The following is a 23,603-nucleotide window of genomic DNA, read 5'->3' as shown; positions in this document are numbered from 1 at the left end:
TGAGATGATTGGAGGACAGGGACCTCATTGTCCAGTAGTGAGATGATTGGAGGACAGGAACCTCATTGTCCAGTGGTGAGATGATTGGAGGACAGGGACCTCATAGTCCAGTGGTGAGATGATTGGAGGACAGGGACCTCATAGTCCAGTGGTGAGATGATTGGAGGACAGGGACCTCATTGTCCAGTGGTGAGATGATTGGAGGACAGGGACCTCATTGTCCAGTGGTGAGATGATTGGAGGACGGGGACCTCATAGTCCAGTGGTGAGATGATTGGAGGACGGGGACCTCATTGTCCGGTGGTGAGATGATTGGAGGACGGGGACCTCATAGTCCAGTGGTGAGATGATTGGAGGACGGGGACCTCATAGTCCAGTGGTGAGATGATTGGAGGACAGGGACCTCATTGTCCGGTGGTGAGATGATTGGAGGACAGGGACCTCATTGTCCCGTGGTGAGATGATTGGAGGACAGGAACCTCATAGTCCAGTGGTGAGATGATTGGAGGACGGGGACCTCATTGTCCAGTGGTGAGATGATTGGAGGACGGGGACCTCATTGTCCAGTGGTGAGATGATTGGAGGACGGGGACCTCATTGTCCGGTGGTGAGATGATTGGAGGACAGGAACCTCATTGTCGTGTGGTGAGATGATTGGAGGACAGGGACCTCATTGTCCAGTGGTGAGATGATTGGAGGACAGGGACCTCATTGTCTGGTGGTGAGATGATTGGAGGACAGGGACCTCATTGTCCAGTGGTGAGATGATTGGAGGACAGGGACCTCATTGTCCAGTGGTGAGATGATTGGAGGACGGTGACCTCATTGTCCAGTGGTGAGATGATTGGAGGACAGGGACCTCATTGTCTGGTGGTGAGATGATTGGAGGACAGGGACCTCATAGTCCAGTGGTGAGATGATTGGAGGACAGGGACCTCATTGTCTGGTGGTGAGATGATTGGAGGACAGTGACCTCATAGTCCAGTGGTGAGATGATTGGAGGACAGTGACCTCATTGTCTGGTGGTGAGATGATTGGAGGACAGGGACCTCATTGTCCAGTGGTGAGATGATTGGAGGACAGGGACCTCATTGTCTGGTGGTGAGATGATTGGAGGACAGGGACCTCATTGTCCAGTGGTGAGATGATTGGAGGACAGGGACCTCATTGTCCAGCGGTGAGATGATTGGAGGACAGGGACCTCATTGTCTGGTGGTGAGATGATTGGAGGACAGGGACCTCATTGTCCAGTGGTGAGATGATTGGAGGACAGGGACCTCATTGTCCAGTGGTGAGATGATTGGAGGACAGGGACCTCATAGTCCAGTGGTGAGATGATTGGAGGACAGTGACCTCATTGTCCAGTGGTGAGATGATTGGAGGACAGGGACCTCATTGTCCAGTGGTGAGATGATTGGAGGACAGTGACCTCATTGTCCAGTGGTGAGATGATTGGAGGACAGGGACCTCATTGTCCAGTGGTGAGATGATTGGAGGACGGGGACCTCATTGTCCAGTGGTGAGATGATTGGAGGACAGGGACCTCATTGTCCAGTGGTGAGATGATTGGAGGACGGGGACCTCATTGTCCAGTGGTGAGATGATTGGAGGACAGGGACCTCATTGTCCAGTGGTGAGATGATTGGAGGACAGGGACCTCATAGTCCAGTGATGAGATGATTGGAGGACAGTGACCTCATTGTCCAGTGGTGAGATGATTGGAGGACAGGAACCTCATAGTCCAGTGGTGAGATGATTGGAGGACGGGGACCTCATTGTCCAGTGGTGAGATGATTGGAGGACGGGGACCTCATTGTCCAGTGGTGAGATGATTGGAGGACGGGGACCTCATTGTCCAGTGGTGAGATGATTGGAGGACGGGGACCTCATTGTCCGGTGGTGAGATGATTGGAGGACAGGAACCTCATTGTCGTGTGGTGAGATGATTGGAGGACAGTGACCTCATTGTCCAGTGGTGAGATGATTGGAGGACAGGGACCTCATTGTCCGGTGGTGAGATGATTGGAGGACGGGGACCTCATTGTCCGGTGGTGAGATGATTGGAGGACAGTGACCTCATTGTCGTGTGGTGAGATGATTGGAGGACAGTGACCTCATTGTCCAGTGGTGAGATGATTGGAGGACAGGAACCTCATAGTCCAGTGGTGAGATGATTGGAGGACGGGGACCTCATTGTCCAGTGGTGAGGTGATTGGAGGACGGGGACCTCATTGTCCAGTGGTGAGATGATTGGAGGACGGGGACCTCATTGTCCAGTGGTGAGATGATTGGAGGACGGGGACCTCATTGTCCGGTGGTGAGATGATTGGAGGACAGGAACCTCATTGTCGTGTGGTGAGATGATTGGAGGACAGTGACCTCATTGTCCAGTGGTGAGATGATTGGAGGACAGGGACCTCATTGTCCGGTGGTGAGATGATTGGAGGACGGGGACCTCATTGTCCGGTGGTGAGATGATTGGAGGACAGTGACCTCATTGTCGTGTGGTGAGATGATTGGAGGACAGTGACCTCATTGTCCAGTGGTGAGATGATTGGAGGACAGTGACCTCATTGTCGTGTGGTGAGATGATTGGAGGACGGTGACCTCATTGTCTGGTGGTGAGATGATTGGAGGACAGGGACCTCATTGTCTGGTGGTGAGATGATTGGAGGACAGGGACCTCATTGTCCAGTGGTGAGATGATTGGAGGATGGGGACCTCATTGTCTGGTGGTGAGATGATTGGAGGACAGGGACCTCATTGTCTGGTGGTGAGATGATTGGAGGACAGGGACCTCATTGTCCAGTGGTGAGATGATTGGAGGACAGGGACCTCATTGTCTGGTGGTGAGATGATTGGAGGACAGGGACCTCATTGTCCAGTGGTGAGATGATTGGAGGACAGGGACCTCATTGTCCAGCGGTGAGATGATTGGAGGACAGGGACCTCATTGTCTGGTGGTGAGATGATTGGAGGACAGGGACCTCATTGTCTGGTGGTGAGATGATTGGAGGACAGGGACCTCATTGTCTGGTGGTGAGATGATTGGAGGACAGGGACCTCATTGTCTGGTGGTGAGATGATTGGAGGACAGGGACCTCATTGTCTGGTGGTGAGATGATTGGAGGACAGGGACCTCATTGTCTGGTGGTGAGATGATTGGAGGACAGGGACCTCATTGTCTGGTGGTGAGATGATTGGAGGACAGGGACCTCATAGTCCAGTGGTGAGATGATTGGAGGACAGGGACCTCATTGTCTGGTGGTGAGATGATTGGAGGACAGGGACCTCATAGTCCAGTGGTGAGATGATTGGAGGACAGGGACCTCATTGTCTGGTGGTGAGATGATTGGAGGACAGGGACCTCATTGTCTGGTGGTGAGATGATTGGAGGACAGGGACCTCATTGTCCAGTGGTGAGATGATTGGAGGACGGGGACCTCATAGTCCAGTGGTGAGATGATTGGAGGACGGGGACCTCATTGTCCGGTGGTGAGATGATTGGAGGACGGGGACCTCATAGTCCAGTGGTGAGATGATTGGAGGACGGGGACCTCATAGTCCAGTGGTGAGATGATTGGAGGACAGGGACCTCATTGTCCGGTGGTGAGATGATTGGAGGACAGGGACCTCATTGTCCCGTGGTGAGATGATTGGAGGACAGGAACCTCATAGTCCAGTGGTGAGATGATTGGAGGACGGGGACCTCATTGTCCAGTGGTGAGATGATTGGAGGACGGGGACCTCATTGTCCAGTGGTGAGATGATTGGAGGACGGGGACCTCATTGTCCGGTGGTGAGATGATTGGAGGACAGGAACCTCATTGTCGTGTGGTGAGATGATTGGAGGACAGGGACCTCATTGTCCAGTGGTGAGATGATTGGAGGACAGGGACCTCATTGTCTGGTGGTGAGATGATTGGAGGACAGGGACCTCATTGTCCAGTGGTGAGATGATTGGAGGACAGGGACCTCATTGTCCAGTGGTGAGATGATTGGAGGACGGTGACCTCATTGTCCAGTGGTGAGATGATTGGAGGACAGGGACCTCATTGTCTGGTGGTGAGATGATTGGAGGACAGGGACCTCATAGTCCAGTGGTGAGATGATTGGAGGACAGGGACCTCATTGTCTGGTGGTGAGATGATTGGAGGACAGTGACCTCATAGTCCAGTGGTGAGATGATTGGAGGACAGTGACCTCATTGTCTGGTGGTGAGATGATTGGAGGACAGGGACCTCATTGTCCAGTGGTGAGATGATTGGAGGACAGGGACCTCATTGTCTGGTGGTGAGATGATTGGAGGACAGGGACCTCATTGTCCAGTGGTGAGATGATTGGAGGACAGGGACCTCATTGTCCAGCGGTGAGATGATTGGAGGACAGGGACCTCATTGTCCAGTGGTGAGATGATTGGAGGACAGGGACCTCATTGTCCAGTGGTGAGATGATTGGAGGACAGGGACCTCATAGTCCAGTGGTGAGATGATTGGAGGACAGTGACCTCATTGTCCAGTGGTGAGATGATTGGAGGACAGGGACCTCATTGTCCAGTGGTGAGATGATTGGAGGACAGTGACCTCATTGTCCAGTGGTGAGATGATTGGAGGACAGGGACCTCATTGTCCAGTGGTGAGATGATTGGAGGACGGGGACCTCATTGTCCAGTGGTGAGATGATTGGAGGACAGGGACCTCATTGTCCAGTGGTGAGATGATTGGAGGACGGGGACCTCATTGTCCAGTGGTGAGATGATTGGAGGACAGGGACCTCATTGTCCAGTGGTGAGATGATTGGAGGACAGGGACCTCATAGTCCAGTGATGAGATGATTGGAGGACAGGGACCTCATTGTCCAGTGGTGAGATGATTGGAGGACAGGAACCTCATAGTCCAGTGGTGAGATGATTGGAGGACGGGGACCTCATTGTCCAGTGGTGAGATGATTGGAGGACGGGGACCTCATTGTCCAGTGGTGAGATGATTGGAGGACGGGGACCTCATTGTCCAGTGGTGAGATGATTGGAGGACGGGGACCTCATTGTCCGGTGGTGAGATGATTGGAGGACAGGAACCTCATTGTCGTGTGGTGAGATGATTGGAGGACAGTGACCTCATTGTCTGGTGGTGAGATGATTGGAGGACAGGGACCTCATTGTCCGGTGGTGAGATGATTGGAGGACGGGGACCTCATTGTCCGGTGGTGAGATGATTGGAGGACAGTGACCTCATTGTCGTGTGGTGAGATGATTGGAGGACAGTGACCTCATTGTCCAGTGGTGAGATGATTGGAGGACAGGAACCTCATAGTCCAGTGGTGAGATGATTGGAGGACGGGGACCTCATTGTCCAGTGGTGAGATGATTGGAGGACGGGGACCTCATTGTCCAGTGGTGAGATGATTGGAGGACGGGGACCTCATTGTCCAGTGGTGAGATGATTGGAGGACGGGGACCTCATTGTCCGGTGGTGAGATGATTGGAGGACAGGAACCTCATTGTCGTGTGGTGAGATGATTGGAGGACAGTGACCTCATTGTCCAGTGGTGAGATGATTGGAGGACAGGGACCTCATTGTCTGGTGGTGAGATGATTGGAGGACAGGGACCTCATTGTCTGGTGGTGAGATGATTGGAGGACAGGGACCTCATTGTCCAGTGGTGAGATGATTGGAGGATGGGGACCTCATTGTCTGGTGGTGAGATGATTGGAGGACAGGGACCTCATTGTCTGGTGGTGAGATGATTGGAGGACAGGGACCTCATTGTCCAGTGGTGAGATGATTGGAGGACAGGGACCTCATTGTCTGGTGGTGAGATGATTGGAGGACAGGGACCTCATTGTCCAGTGGTGAGATGATTGGAGGACAGGGACCTCATTGTCCAGCGGTGAGATGATTGGAGGACAGGGACCTCATTGTCTGGTGGTGAGATGATTGGAGGACAGGGACCTCATTGTCTGGTGGTGAGATGATTGGAGGACAGGGACCTCATTGTCTGGTGGTGAGATGATTGGAGGACAGGGACCTCATTGTCTGGTGGTGAGATGATTGGAGGACAGGGACCTCATTGTCTGGTGGTGAGATGATTGGAGGACAGGGACCTCATTGTCTGGTGGTGAGATGATTGGAGGACAGGGACCTCATAGTCCAGTGGTGAGATGATTGGAGGACAGGGACCTCATTGTCTGGTGGTGAGATGATTGGAGGACAGGGACCTCATAGTCCAGTGGTGAGATGATTGGAGGACAGGGACCTCATTGTCTGGTGGTGAGATGATTGGAGGACAGTGACCTCATAGTCCAGTGGTGAGATGATTGGAGGACAGTGACCTCATTGTCTGGTGGTGAGATGATTGGAGGACAGGGACCTCATTGTCCAGTGGTGAGATGATTGGAGGACAGTGACCTCATAGTCCAGTGGTGAGATGATTGGAGGACAGGGACCTCATTGTCCAGTGGTGAGATGATTGGAGGACAGGGACCTCATTGTCTGGTGGTGAGATGATTGGAGGACAGGGACCTCATTGTCCAGTGGTGAGATGATTGGAGGACAGGGACCTCATTGTCCAGCGGTGAGATGATTGGAGGACAGGGACCTCATTGTCTGGTGGTGAGATGATTGGAGGACAGGGACCTCATTGTCCAGTGGTGAGATGATTGGAGGACAGGGACCTCATTGTCTGGTGGTGAGATGATTGGAGGACAGGGACCTCATTGTCTGGTGGTGAGATGATTGGAGGACGGGGACCTCATTGTCCAGTGGTGAGATGATTGGAGGACAGGGACCTCATTGTCTGGTGGTGAGATGATTGGAGGACAGGGACCTCATTGTCCAGCGGTGAGATGATTGGAGGACAGGGACCTCATTGTCTGGTGGTGAGATGATTGGAGGACAGGGACCTCATTGTCCAGTGGTGAGATGATTGGAGGACAGGGACCTCATTGTCTGGTGGTGAGATGATTGGAGGACAGGGACCTCATTGTCCAGTGGTGAGATGATTGGAGGATGGGGACCTCATTGTCCAGTGGTGAGATGATTGGAGGACAGGGACCTCATTGTCTGGTGGTGAGATGATTGGAGGACAGGGACCTCATTGTCTGGTGGTGAGATGATTGGAGGACAGTGACCTCATTGTCTGGTGGTGAGATGATTGGAGGACAGTGACCTCATTGTCCAGCGGTGAGATGATTGGAGGACAGGGACCTCATTGTCCAGTGGTGAGATGATTGGAGGATGGGGACCTCATTGTCTGGTGGTGAGATGATTGGAGGACAGGGACCTCATTGTCCAGTGGTGAGATGATCGGAGCTTTGTGACATGGAGCATTATCCTGCTGGGAGGAGCCATCAGAAGATGGGGACACTGTAGTCCTAAAGGGATGGACATGGTCAGCAACAATACTCAGGAAGGTCGCGGTGATTGAACCATACTCAATTGGTACTAAGGGGCCCAAAGTGTGCCATGAGAACAACATAGATTACAGCGCACATCCAGAAACTACATCAAATTCCGCAAGACTATTTAAAACACCGGAACATATTTAAGAAAATATGGGGATTTGGTCACATCATATGGTATCCCACTTACTGAGACAAAGCACCAAATCCCCATATTTTCCTGAATATGTTCCGGTGTTTTAAATAGTCTTGCGGAATTTGATGTCGTTTCTGGATGTGCGTTGTAATGTTGTGTTCTCTTTGCAGTCTTATAGCAGCACCATCTTCAATGTAAATGCATTTTTAGGGTGCGCCCTCCAAGTCTCCAGTGATACCCCATCCCCCACACCATTACACCCCCACCACCAGCCTGAACCGGTGATATCCCATCCCCCACACCATTACACCCCCACCACCAGCCTGAACCGTTGATACCCCATCCCCCACACCATTACACCCCCACCACCAGCCTGAACCGGTGATACCCCATCCCCCTCACCATTACACCCCCCACCACCAGCCTGAACCGGTGATATCCCATCCCCCACACCATTACACCCCCACCACCAGCCTGAACCGGTGATACCCCATCCCCCTCACCATTACACCCCCCACCACCAGCCTGAACCGGTGATATCCCATCCCCCACACCATTACACCCCCACCACCAGCCTGAACCGGTGATACCCCATCCCCCTCACCATTACACCCCCCACCACCAGCCTGAACCGGTGATATCCCATCCCCCACACCATTACACCCCCACCACCAGCCTGAACCGGTGATACCCCATCCCCCACACCATTACACCCCCACCACCAGCCTGAACCGGTGATATCCCATCCCCCACACCATTACACCCCCACCACCAGCCTGAACCGGTGATATCCCATCCCCCACACCATTACACCCCCACCACCAGCCTGAACCGGTGATATCCCATCCCCCACACCATTACACCCCCACCACCAGCCTGAACCGGGGATACCCCATCCCCCGCACCATTACACACCCACCACCAGCCTGAACCGGTGATATCCCATCCCCCGCACCATTACACCCCCACCACCAGCCTGAACCGGTGATATCCCATCCCCCGCACCATTACACACCCACCACCAGCCTGAACCGGTGATATCCCATCCCCCGCACCATTACACCCCCACCACCAGCCTGAACCAGTGATACCCCATCCCCCACACCATTACACCCCCACCACCAGCCTGAACCGGTGATACCCCATCCCCCACACCATTACACCCCCACCACCAGCCTGAACCGGTGATATCCCATCCCCCGCACCATTACACCCCCACCACCAGCCTGAACCGGGGATACCCCATCCCCCGCACCATTACACACCCACCACCAGCCTGAACCGGTGATATCCCATCCCCCGCACACCATTACACCCCCACCACCAGCCTGAACCGACGATATCCCATCCCCCCACCATTACACCCCCACCACCAGCCTGAACCAGTGATACCCCATCCCCCACACCATTACACCCCCACCACCAGCCTGAACCGGTGATATCCCATCCCCCACACCATTACACCCCCACCACCAGCCTGAACCGGTGATATCCCATCCCCCACACCATTACACCCCCACCACCAGCCTGAACCGGTGATACCCCATCCCCCACACCATTACACCCCCACCACCAGCCTGAACCGGTGATATCCCATCCCCCGCACCATTACACCCCCACCACCAGCCTGAACCGGTGATATCCCATCCCCCACACCATTACACCCCCACCACCAGCCTGAACCGGTGATATCCCATCCCCCACACCATTACACCCCCACCACCAGCCTGAACCGGTGATATCCCATCCCCCACACCATTACACCCCCCACCACCAGCCTGAACCGGTGATACCCCATCCCCCACACCATTACACCCCCACCACCAGCCTGAACCGGGGATACCCCATCCCCCGCACCATTACACACCCACCACCAGCCTGAACCGGTGATATCCCATCCCCCGCACCATTACACCCCCACCACCAGCCTGAACCGGTGATATCCCATCCCCCACACCATTACACCCCCACCACCAGCCTGAACCGGTGATATCCCATCCCCCACACCATTACACCCCCACCACCAGCCTGAACCGGTGATACCCCACCCCCCACACCATTACACCCCCACCACCAGCCTGAACCGGTGATACCCTATCCCCCACACTATTACACCCCCACCACCAGCCTGAACCGGTGATATCCCATCCCCCCACCATTACACCCCCACCACCAGCCTGAACCAGTGATACCCCATCCCCCACACCATTACACCCCCACCACCAGCCTGAACCGGTGATATCCCATCCCCCACACCATTACACCCCCACCACCAGCCTGAACCGGTGATATCCCATCCCCCACACCATTACACCCCCACCACCAGCCTGAACCGGTGATACCCCATCCCCCACACCATTACACCCCCACCACCAGCCTGAACCGGTGATATCCCATCCCCCGCACCATTACACCCCCACCACCAGCCTGAACCGGTGATATCCCATCCCCCACACCATTACACCCCCACCACCAGCCTGAACCGGTGATATCCCATCCCCCACACCATTACACCCCCACCACCAGCCTGAACCGGGGATACCCCATCCCCCGCACCATTACACACCCACCACCAGCCTGAACCGGTGATATCCCATCCCCCGCACCATTACACCCCCACCACCAGCCTGAACCGGTGATATCCCATCCCCCACACCATTACACCCCCACCACCAGCCTGAACCGGTGATATCCCATCCCCCGCACCATTACACCCCCACCACCAGCCTGAACCGGTGATATCCCATCCCCCACACCATTACACCCCCACCACCAGCCTGAACCGGTGATATCCCATCCCCCACACCATTACACCCCCACCACCAGCCTGAACCGGGGATACCCCATCCCCCGCACCATTACACACCCACCACCAGCCTGAACCGGTGATATCCCATCCCCCGCACCATTACACCCCCACCACCAGCCTGAACCGGTGATATCCCATCCCCCACACCATTACACCCCCACCACCAGCCTGAACCGGTGATATCCCATCCCCCACACCATTACACCCCCACCACCAGCCTGAACCGGTGATACCCCACCCCCCACACCATTACACCCCCACCACCAGCCTGAACCGGTGATACCCTATCCCCCACACTATTACACCCCCACCACCAGCCTGAACCGGTGATATCCCATCCCCCACACCATTACACCCCCACCACCAGCCTGAACCAGTGATACCCCATCCCCCACACCATTACACCCCCACCACCAGCCTGAACCGGTGATATCCCATCCCCCCACCATTACACCCCCACCACCAGCCTGAACCAGTGATACCCCATCCCCCACACCATTACACCCCCACCACCAGCCTGAACCGGTGATATCCCATCCCCCACACCATTACACCCCCACCACCAGCCTGAACCGGTGATATCCCATCCCCCACACCATTACACCCCCACCACCAGCCTGAACCGGTGATATCCCATCCCCCACACCATTACACCCCCACCACCAGCCTGAACCGGTGATACAAGGCAGGATGGATCCATGTGCCAAATTCTGACCCTAGAGATGATTGGAGCTGTTCCAGTCTCAGATCAGCTCTATGGTCAGCCAGTGGAACCGCTGGATGTACTCCTGGGTCTCCAGCGTTCCCCTCCCGCCGCTTATAAAATCACTCCAGTGGCTAATTATCTGCTAGGATTGCTTTTCCAAAAGGGGTTCTAAAAAACAAAGGGGGGTGATGCCGGCAGCTGCACCGTCCCGGTATTACCATCAGAAGTCCAGCCATGTGCTGCTCCGTTGCTGGTTTGTCAAATGACCCGCCTCCGGATTCCTGGTGGCAGAGCCAAAGACCACTAAACTGTATTGATGACCCCCAACTGGCCTGACTGTGGCCCCCCCACCCCCAAGTCCATGGCTATACAATGAAAAGGCACCTCGATAATGGGGGGTGGTACTAGTAGGGGAAAGATCAGGTAGAACTCACAAAAGTCCTTCATTTCCCGACACACTCCGAGCCAAGAAAGCCACCCCCCCCCCCCAACATGAGACAAATATAAGACTCTGGGCCCGAGAGGGCGGGGTGCCCTCAGCTGTTCGGTCATCTCATTCTCCTCATTGGTTCCCCGTACAAGTCACATGATCCTGAGCAAGTTGGGGGAACCATAGATCTGCCCCAGGCCGGGTGCTTGTGGATCACCATATAACGCTGTGACTGGCTCCCTGGTGGGGCCCCAAAATCTGAGTGCTCAGAGAGGAGGGTGCGAGGGGTGTGTGTAGTGTATTGGGGGAGGGGGTGCACTTGGTTGGGGGGGTGCGGTCTGCTGGAGGAGAGATTTTGTTTGTTGGGGGAGGTTAAACACAAAGAATGAATAAGATACTGTGTTCTCCATGTCCCCCCTCCCCCGCACCCTCCGGTAAGTGGCCATGGAGTGTGTGAGGTATGTACAGAGAAAAGTAATTACAATGAAGGCTATAGAAGTGATTAGAGATCCGTCTGCCGCTACTATACAGGGAATCATTCATATGTGCGCTCAACGCGTTTCTACTGATCTTCCTCAGGAGAATTCCACACATAGGAACACATCAAATCTACACAGACTTATCCGACACCCGGATACATGGAGACCACCCGACATCCAGATACATGGAGACCCCCGGATACATGGAGACCCCCCACCCGGATAACCCCAACACCTGGATACATGGAGACCCCCCGACACATGGAGACCTCCGACACCCCGAATACATGGAGACCTCCGACGCCCCGGATACATGGAGACCCCCCCGACACCCTGGATACATGGAGACCCCCCGACGCCCCGGATACATGGAGACCCCCGACGCCCCGGATACATGGAGACCCCCCCGACACCCTGGATACATGGAGACCCCCCGACACCCTGGATACATGGAGACCCCCGACGCCCTGGATACATGGAGACCCCCGACACCCTGGATACATGGAGACCCCCGACACACTGGATACATGGAGACCCCTGACACTCGGATACATGGAGACCTCTGACACCCCAGATACATGGAGACCTCTGACACCCCAGATACATGGAGACCCTCGTATACATGGAGACCACCGACATCCCGGATACATGGAGACCTCCGACACCCCGGATACATGGAGACCCCCGACAACCCGGATACATGGAGACCCCCGACGCCCCGGATACATGGAGACCCCCCGGATACATGGAGACCCCCGACGCCCCGGATACATGGAGACCCCCGACGCCCCGGATACATGGAGACCCCCGACACCCTGGATACATGGAGACCCTCGTATACATGGAGACCACCGAAACCCCGGATACATGGAGACCTCCGACACCCTGGATACATGGAGACCCCCGACAACCCGGATACATGGAGACCCCCGACGCCCCGGAAACATGGAGACTCCCGACGCCCCGGATACATGGAGACCCCCGACGCCCCGGATACATGGAGACCCCCGATGCCCCGGATACATGGAGACCCCCGATGCCCCGGATACATGGAGACCTCCGACGCCCCGGATACATGGAGACCTCCGACGCCCCGGATACATGGAGACCCCCCGATACATGGAGACCCCCCCGACACTCGGATACATGGAGACCCCCGACAACCCGGATACATGGAGACCCCCCCGACAGCCTGATACATGGAGACCCCCCCGACAGCCGGATACATGGCGACCCCCCCGACAGCCGGATACATGGCGACCCCCCCGACACCCGGATACATGGCGACCCCCCGACACCCGGTACGTGGAGACCCCCGACACCCGGATACATGGAGACCCCCGACACCCGGATACATGGAGACCCCCCCGACGCTTGGATACATGGAGACCCCCGACAACCCGGATACATGGAGGCCCTCGACAACCCGGATACATGGAGACCCCCCCACACCCGGATACATGGAGACCCCCCCGACAGCCGGATACATGGCGACCCCCCCGACGCTTGGATACATGGAGACCCCCGACAACCCGGATACATGGAGGCCCTCGACAACCCGGATACATGGAGACCCCCCCACACCCGGATACATGGAGACCCCCCCGACAGCCGGATACATGGCGACCCCCCCGACACCCGGATACGTGGAGACCCCCGACACCCGGATACATGGAGACCCCCGACACCCGGATACATGGAGACCCCCGACACCCGGATACATAGAGACCCCCCCGACGCTTGGATACATGGAGACCCCCGACAACCCGGATACATGGAGACCCCCCCACACCCGGTTCCACGGAGAACCGCCCACACCCGGATACATGGCGACCCCCCCCGACACCCGGATACATGGCGACCCCCCGACACCCGGATACATGGAGACCCCCCGACACCCGGATACATGGCGACCCCCCCACACCCGGTTCCACGGAGACCCCCCCACACCCGGATACATGGCGACCCCCCCGACACCCGGATACATGGCGACCCCCCGACACCCGGATACATGGCGACCCCCGACACCCGGATACATGGAGACCCCCGACAACCCGGATACATGGAGACCCCCCCTTACACCCGGATACATGGAGACCCCCTTACACCCGGATACATGGAGACCCCCCCGACACCTGGATACATGGAGACCCTGACACCCGGAGACCCCCGACAACCCGGATACATGGAGACCCCCGACACCCCGGATACATGGAGACCCCCGACACATGGAGACCCCCGACAACCCGGATACATGGAGACCCCCCCTTACACCCGGATACATGGAGACCCCCCTTACACCCGGATACATGGAGACCCCCCCGACACCCGGATACATGGAGACCCCGACACCCGGAGACCCCTCGACAACCCGGACACATGGAGACCCCCGACAACCCGGATACATGGAGACCCCCGACAACCCGGATACATGGAGACCCCCGACAACCCGGATACATGGAGACCCCCGACAACCCGGATACATGGAGACCCCCGACACCCCGGATACATGGAGACCCAAGACAACCCGGACACATGGAGATCTCCGACACCCCGGATACATGGAGACCCCCGACACCCAGATACATGGAGACCCCGGACTCCCCCGATACATGGAGACCCCCCGATACCCTGTATACATGGAGACCCCTGGCACCCCGGATACATGGAGACCTCCGGATACATGGAGACCCCGACACCCGGATACATGTAGACCCCCGACACCCCGGATACATGGAGACCCCCGACAACCCGGATACATGGAGATCTCCGACACCCCGTATACATGGAGACCCCCGGATACATGGAGACCCCCGACACCCGCATACATCTAGACCTTCGACACCCCGGATACATGGAGACCCCCGGATACATGGAGACCCCCGACACATGGAGACCCCCGACACCCCGGATACATGAAGACCCCCCGACACCCCGGATACATGGAGACCCCGACGCCCCGGATACATGGAGACCCCCGACGCCCCGGATACATGGAGACCCCAACACTCGGATACATGGAGACCTCTGACACCCCAGATACATGGAGACCCTTGTATACATGGAGACCACCGACACCCCGGATACATGGAGACCCCCGATGCCCCGGATACATGGAGACCCCCGATGCCCCGGATACATGGAGACCTCCGATACCCCGGATACATGGAGACCTGCGACAACCCGGATACATGGAGACCCCCGATGCCCCGGATACATGGAGACCCCCGACACCCTGGATACATGGAGACCCCCGACACCCGGATACATGGAGACCCCCGACAACCCGGATACATGGAGACCCCCGACACCCTGGATACATGGAGACCCCCCTTACACCCGGATACATGGAGACCCCCCGACGCCCCGGATACATGGAGACCCCCGACAACCCGTATACATGGAGACCCCCGACAACCCGGATACATGGAGACCCCCGATGCCCCGGATACATGGAGACCTCCGACACCCGGATACATGGAGACCCCCGACAACCCGGATACATGGAGACCCCCGATGCCCCGGATACATGGAGACCCCCGACACCCTGGATACATGGAGACCCCCGACACCCGGATACATGGAGACCCCCGACAACCCGGATACATGGAGACCCCCGATGCCCCGGATACATGGAGACCTCCGACGCCCCGGATACATGGAGACCACCGACACCCTGAATACATGGAGACCTCTGACACCCCGGATACATGGAGACCACCGACGCCCCGGATACATGGAGACCCCCCCACACCCGGATACATGGAGACCCCCGACGCCCCGGATACATGGAGACCCCCAACAACCCGGATACATGGAGACCCCCGACAACCCGGATACATGGAGACCCCCCCACACCCGGATACATGGAGACCCCCGATGCCCTGGATACATGGAGACCTCCGACACCCGGATACATGGAGACCCCCGACACCCAGATACATGGAGACCCCCAACTCCCCCGATACATGGAGACCCCCGATACCCTGTATACATGGAGACCCCTGACACCCCGGATACATGGAGACCTCCGGATACATGGAGACCCCGACACCCGGATACATGGAGACCCCCGACACCCCGGATACATGGAGACCCCCGACAACCCGGATACATGGAGACCCCCGACAACCCGGATACATGGAGATCTCCGACACCCCGGATACATGGAGATCTCCGACACCCCGGATACATGGAGACCCCCGGATACATGGAGACACCTGGATACATGGAGACCCCCGACACCCGCATACATCTAGACCTTCGACACCCCGGATACATGGAGACCCCCGACACCCCGGATACATGGAGACACCCAGATACATGGAGACCCCCGACGCCCTGGATACATGGAGACCTCCGACAACCCGGATACATGGAGACCCCCCGACGCCCCGGATACATGGAGACCCCCAACAACCCGGATACATGGAGACCCCCGACAACCCGGATACATGGAGACCCCCCCACACCCGGATACATGGAGACCCCCGATGCCCTGGATACATGGAGACCTCCGACACCCGGATACATGGAGACCCCCGACACCCAGATACATGGAGACCCCCGACTCCCCCGATACATGGAGACCCCCGATACCCTGTATACATGGAGACCCCTGACACCCCGGATACATGGAGACCTCCGGATACATGGAGACCCCGACACCCGGATACATGGAGACCCCGACACCCGGATACATGGAGATCTCCGACACCCCGGATACATGGAGATCTCCGACACCCCGGATACATGGAGACACCTGGATACATGGAGACCCCCGACACCCGCATACATCTAGACCTTCGACACCCCGGATACATGGAGACCCCCGACACCCCGGATACATGGAGACCCCCGACACCCCGGATACATGGAGACACCCAGATACATGGAGACCCCCGACGCCCTGGATACATGGAGACCTCCGACGCCCCGGATACATGGAGACCCCCGACGCCCTGGATACATGGAGACCTCCGACGCCCCGGATACATGGAGACCCCCGACGCCCCGGATACATGGAGACCCCAACACTCGGATACATGGAGACCTCTGACACCCCAGATACATGGAGACCCTCGTATACATGGAGACCACCGACACCCCGGATACATGGAGACCCCCGATGCCCCGGATACATGGAGACCCCCGATGCCCCGGATACATGGAGACCTCCGACAACCCGGATACATGGAGACCCCCCTTACACCCGGATACATGGAGACCCCCCGACGCCCCGGATACATGGAGACCCCCGACAACCCGTATACATGGAGACCCCCGACAACCCGTATACATGGAGACCCCCGACAACCCGTATACATGGAGACCCCCGATGCCCCGTATACATGGAGACCCCCGATGCCCCGGATACATGGAGACCCCCGATGCCCCGGATACATGGAGACCCCCGACGCCCCGGATACATGGAGACCACCGACACCCTGAATACATGGAGACCTCTGACACCCCGGATACATGGAGACCACCGACGCCCCGGATACATGGAGACCTCCGACACCCCAGATACATGGAGACCCCCCTTACACCCGGATACATGGAGACCCCCCTTACACCCGGATACATGGAGATCCCCCGACGCCCCGGATACATGGAGACCTCCGACAACCCGGATACATGGAGACCCCCGACAACACGGATACATGGAGACCCCCCCACACCCGGATACATGGAGACCCCCCCACACCCGGATACATGGAGACCCCCGATGCCCTGGATACATGGAGACCTCCAACACCCGGATACATGGAGACCCCCGACGCCCCGGATACATGGAGACCCCCGACGCCCTGAATACATGGAGACCTCTGACACCCCGGATACATGGAGACCTCCGACAACCCGGATACATGGAGACCCCCCGACGCCCCGGATACATGGAGACCCCCCGACGCCCCGGATACATGGAGACCCCCGACGCCCTGGATACATGGAGACCTCCGACGCCCCGGATACATGGAGACCCCCGACGCCCCGGATACATGGAGACCCCAACACTCGGATACATGGAGACCTCTGACACCCCAGATACATGGAGACCCTCGTATACATGGAGACCACCGACACCCCGGATACATGGAGACCCCCGATGCCCCGGATACATGGAGACCCCCGATGCCCCGGATACATGGAGACCTCCGACAACCCGGATACATGGAGACCCCCCTTACACCCGGATACATGGAGACCCCCCGATGCCCCGGATACATGGAGACCCCCGACAACCCGGATACATGGAGACCCCCCTTACACCCGGATACATGGAGACCCCCCGACGCCCCGGATACATGGAGACCCCCGACAACCCGTATACATGGAGACCCCCGACAACCCGTATACATGGAGACCCCCGACAACCCGTATACATGGAGACCCCCGATGCCCCGGATACATGGAGACCCCCGATGCCCCGGATACATGGAGACCACCGACACCCTGAATACATGGAGACCTCTGACACCCCGGATACATGGAGACCTCCGACAACCCGGATACATGGAGACCTCCGACACCCCGGATACATGGAGACCCCCCTTACACCCGGATACATGGAGACCCCCCGACGCCCCGGATACATGGAGATCTCCGACACCCCGGATACATGGAGACCCCCGGATACATGGAGACACCTGGATACATGGAGACCCCCGACACCCGCATACATCTAGACCTTCGACACCCCGGATACATGGAGACCCCCGACACCCCGGATACATGGAGACACCCAGATACATGGAGACCCCCGACGCCCTGGATACATGGAGACCTCCGACAACCCGGATACATGGAGACCCCCCGACGCCCCGGATACATGGAGACCCCCAACAACCCGGATACATGGAGACCCCCGACAACCCGGATACATGGAGACCCCCCCACACCCGGATACATGGAGACCCCCGATGCCCTGGATACATGGAGACCTCCGACACCCGGATACATGGAGACCCCCGACACCCAGATACATGGAGACCCCCGACTCCCCCGATACATGGAGACCCCCGATACCCTGTATACATGGAGACCCCTGACACCCCGGATACATGGAGACCTCCGGATACATGGAGACCCCGACACCCGGATACATGGAGACCCCGACACCCGGATACATGGAGATCTCCGACACCCCGGATACATGGAGATCTCCGACACCCCGGATACATGGAGACACCTGGATACATGGAGACCCCCGACACCCGCATACATCTAGACCTTCGACACCCCGGATACATGGAGACCCCCGACACCCCGGATACATGGAGACCCCCGACACCCCGGATACATGGAGACACCCAGATACATGGAGACCCCCGACGCCCTGGATACATGGAGACCTCCGACGCCCCGGATACATGGAGACCCCCGACGCCCTGGATACATGGAGACCTCCGACGCCCCGGATACATGGAGACCCCCGACGCCCCGGATACATGGAGACCCCAACACTCGGATACATGGAGACCTCTGACACCCCAGATACATGGAGACCCTCGTATACATGGAGACCACCGACACCCCGGATACATGGAGACCCCCGATGCCCCGGATACATGGAGACCCCCGATGCCCCGGATACATGGAGACCTCCGACAACCCGGATACATGGAGACCCCCCTTACACCCGGATACATGGAGACCCCCCGACGCCCCGGATACATGGAGACCCCCGACAACCCGTATACATGGAGACCCCCGACAACCCGTATACATGGAGACCCCCGACAACCCGTATACATGGAGACCCCCGATGCCCCGTATACATGGAGACCCCCGATGCCCCGGATACATGGAGACCCCCGATGCCCCGGATACATGGAGACCCCCGACGCCCCGGATACATGGAGACCACCGACACCCTGAATACATGGAGACCTCTGACACCCCGGATACATGGAGACCACCGACGCCCCGGATACATGGAGACCTCCGACACCCCAGATACATGGAGACCCCCCTTACACCCGGATACATGGAGACCCCCCTTACACCCGGATACATGGAGATCCCCCGACGCCCCGGATACATGGAGACCTCCGACAACCCGGATACATGGAGACCCCCGACAACACGGATACATGGAGACCCCCCCACACCCGGATACATGGAGACCCCCCCACACCCGGATACATGGAGACCCCCGATGCCCTGGATACATGGAGACCTCCAACACCCGGATACATGGAGACCCCCGACGCCCCGGATACATGGAGACCCCCGACGCCCTGAATACATGGAGACCTCTGACACCCCGGATACATGGAGACCTCCGACAACCCGGATACATGGAGACCCCCCGACGCCCCGGATACATGGAGACCCCCCGACGCCCCGGATACATGGAGACCCCCGACGCCCTGGATACATGGAGACCTCCGACGCCCCGGATACATGGAGACCCCCGACGCCCCGGATACATGGAGACCCCAACACTCGGATACATGGAGACCTCTGACACCCCAGATACATGGAGACCCTCGTATACATGGAGACCACCGACACCCCGGATACATGGAGACCCCCGATGCCCCGGATACATGGAGACCCCCGATGCCCCGGATACATGGAGACCTCCGACAACCCGGATACATGGAGACCCCCCTTACACCCGGATACATGGAGACCCCCCGATGCCCCGGATACATGGAGACCCCCGACAACCCGGATACATGGAGACCCCCCTTACACCCGGATACATGGAGACCCCCCGACGCCCCGGATACATGGAGACCCCCGACAACCCGTATACATGGAGACCCCCGACAACCCGTATACATGGAGACCCCCGACAACCCGTATACATGGAGACCCCCGATGCCCCGGATACATGGAGACCCCCGATGCCCCGGATACATGGAGACCACCGACACCCTGAATACATGGAGACCTCTGACACCCCGGATACATGGAGACCTCCGACAACCCGGATACATGGAGACCTCCGACACCCCGGATACATGGAGACCCCCCCACACCCGGATACATGGAGACCCCCCCACACCCGGATACATGGAGACCCCCCGACGCCCCGGATACATGGAGACCTCCGACGCCCCGGATACATGGAGACCCCAACACTCGGATACATGGAGACCTCTGACACCCCAGATACATGGAGACCCTCGTATACATGGAGACCACCGACACCCCGGATACATGGAGACCCCCGATGCCCCGGATACATGGAGACCCCCGATGCCCCGGATACATGGAGACCTCCGACAACCCGGATACATGGAGACCCCCCTTACACCCGGATACATGGAGACCCCCCGACGCCCCGGATACATGGAGACCCCCGACAACCCGTATACATGGAGACCCCCGACAACCCGTATACATGGAGACCCCCGACAACCCGTATACATGGAGACCCCCGATGCCCCGTATACATGGAGACCCCCGATGCCCCGGATACATGGAGACCCCCGATGCCCCGGATACATGGAGACCCCCGACGCCCCGGATACATGGAGACCACCGACACCCTGAATACATGGAGACCTCTGACACCCCGGATACATGGAGACCACCGACGCCCCGGATACATGGAGACCTCCGACACCCCAGATACATGGAGACCCCCCTTACACCCGGATACATGGAGACCCCCCTTACACCCGGATACATGGAGATCCCCCGACGCCCCGGATACATGGAGACCTCCGACAACCCGGATACATGGAGACCCCCGACAACACGGATACATGGAGACCCCCCCACACCCGGATACATGGAGACCCCCCCACACCCGGATACATGGAGACCCCCGATGCCCTGGATACATGGAGACCTCCAACACCCGGATACATGGAGACCCCCGACGCCCCGGATACATGGAGACCCCCGACGCCCTGAATACATGGAGACCTCTGACACCCCGGATACATGGAGACCTCCGACAACCCGGATACATGGAGACCCCCCGACGCCCCGGATACATGGAGACCCCCCGACGCCCCGGATACATGGAGACCCCCGACGCCCTGGATACATGGAGACCTCCGACGCCCCGGATACATGGAGACCCCCGACGCCCCGGATACATGGAGACCCCAACACTCGGATACATGGAGACCTCTGACACCCCAGATACATGGAGACCCTCGTATACATGGAGACCACCGACACCCCGGATACATGGAGACCCCCGATGCCCCGGATACATGGAGACCCCCGATGCCCCGGATACATGGAGACCTCCGACAACCCGGATACATGGAGACCCCCCTTACACCCGGATACATGGAGACCCCCCGATGCCCCGGATACATGGAGACCCCCGACAACCCGGATACATGGAGACCCCCCTTACACCCGGATACATGGAGACCCCCCGACGCCCCGGATACATGGAGACCCCCGACAACCCGTATACATGGAGACCCCCGACAACCCGTATACATGGAGACCCCCGACAACCCGTATACATGGAGACCCCCGATGCCCCGGATACATGGAGACCCCCGATGCCCCGGATACATGGAGACCACCGACACCCTGAATACATGGAGACCTCTGACACCCCGGATACATGGAGACCTCCGACAACCCGGATACATGGAGACCTCCGACACCCCGGATACATGGAGACCCCCCTTACACCCGGATACATGGAGACCCCCCGACGCCCCGGATACATGGAGACCTCCGACAACCCGGATACATGGAGACCCCCGACAACCCGGATACATGGAGACCCCCCCACACCCGGATACATGGAGACCCCCCCACACCCGGATACATGGAGACCCCCGATGCCCTGGATACATGGAGACCTCCAACACCCGGATACATGGAGACCCCCGACGCCCCGGATACATGGAGACCCCCGACGCCCCGGATACATGGAGACCACCGACACCCTGAATACATGGAGACCTCTGACACCCCGGATACATGGAGACCTCCGACAACCCGGATACATGGAGACCTCCGACAACCCGGATACATGGAGACCCCCCCACACCCGGATACATGGAGACCCCCGATGCCCCGGATACATGGAGACCTCCGACACCCGGATACATGGAGACCCCCGATGCCCCGGATACATGGAGACCCCCGATGCCCCGGATACATGGAGACCTCCGACGCCCCGGATACATGGAGACCTCCGACGCCCCGGATACATGGAGACCCCCCGACACCCCGGATACATGGAGACCCCCCCACACCCGGATACATGGAGACCCCCCGACGCCCCGGATACATGGAGACCTCCGACAACCCGGATACATGGAGACCCCCGACAACCCGGATACATGGAGACCCCCCCACACCCGGATACATGGAGACCCCCCCACACCCGGATACATGGAGACCCCCGATGCCCTGGATACATGGAGACCTCCAACACCCGGATACATGGAGACCCCCGACGCCCCGGATACATGGAGACCCCCGACGCCCCGGATACATGGAGACCACCGACACCCTGAATACATGGAGACCTCTGACACCCCGGATACATGGAGACCTCCGACAACCCGGATACATGGAGACCCCCCGACGCCCCGGATACATGGAGACCCCCGACAACCCGGATACATGGAGACCCCCGACAACCCGGATACATGGAGACCCCCCACACCCGGATACATGGAGACCCCCGATGCCCCGG

This window comes from Lithobates pipiens, unplaced genomic scaffold (genome assembly GCF_037356315.1).
Source record: "Lithobates pipiens isolate NorthernLeopardFrog02 unplaced genomic scaffold, aLitPip1_a1.2 Scaffold_19, whole genome shotgun sequence".
In the NCBI taxonomy this organism is placed as follows: Eukaryota; Metazoa; Chordata; class Amphibia; order Anura; family Ranidae; genus Lithobates; species Lithobates pipiens.
This window is presented reverse-complemented; position numbering follows the sequence as displayed.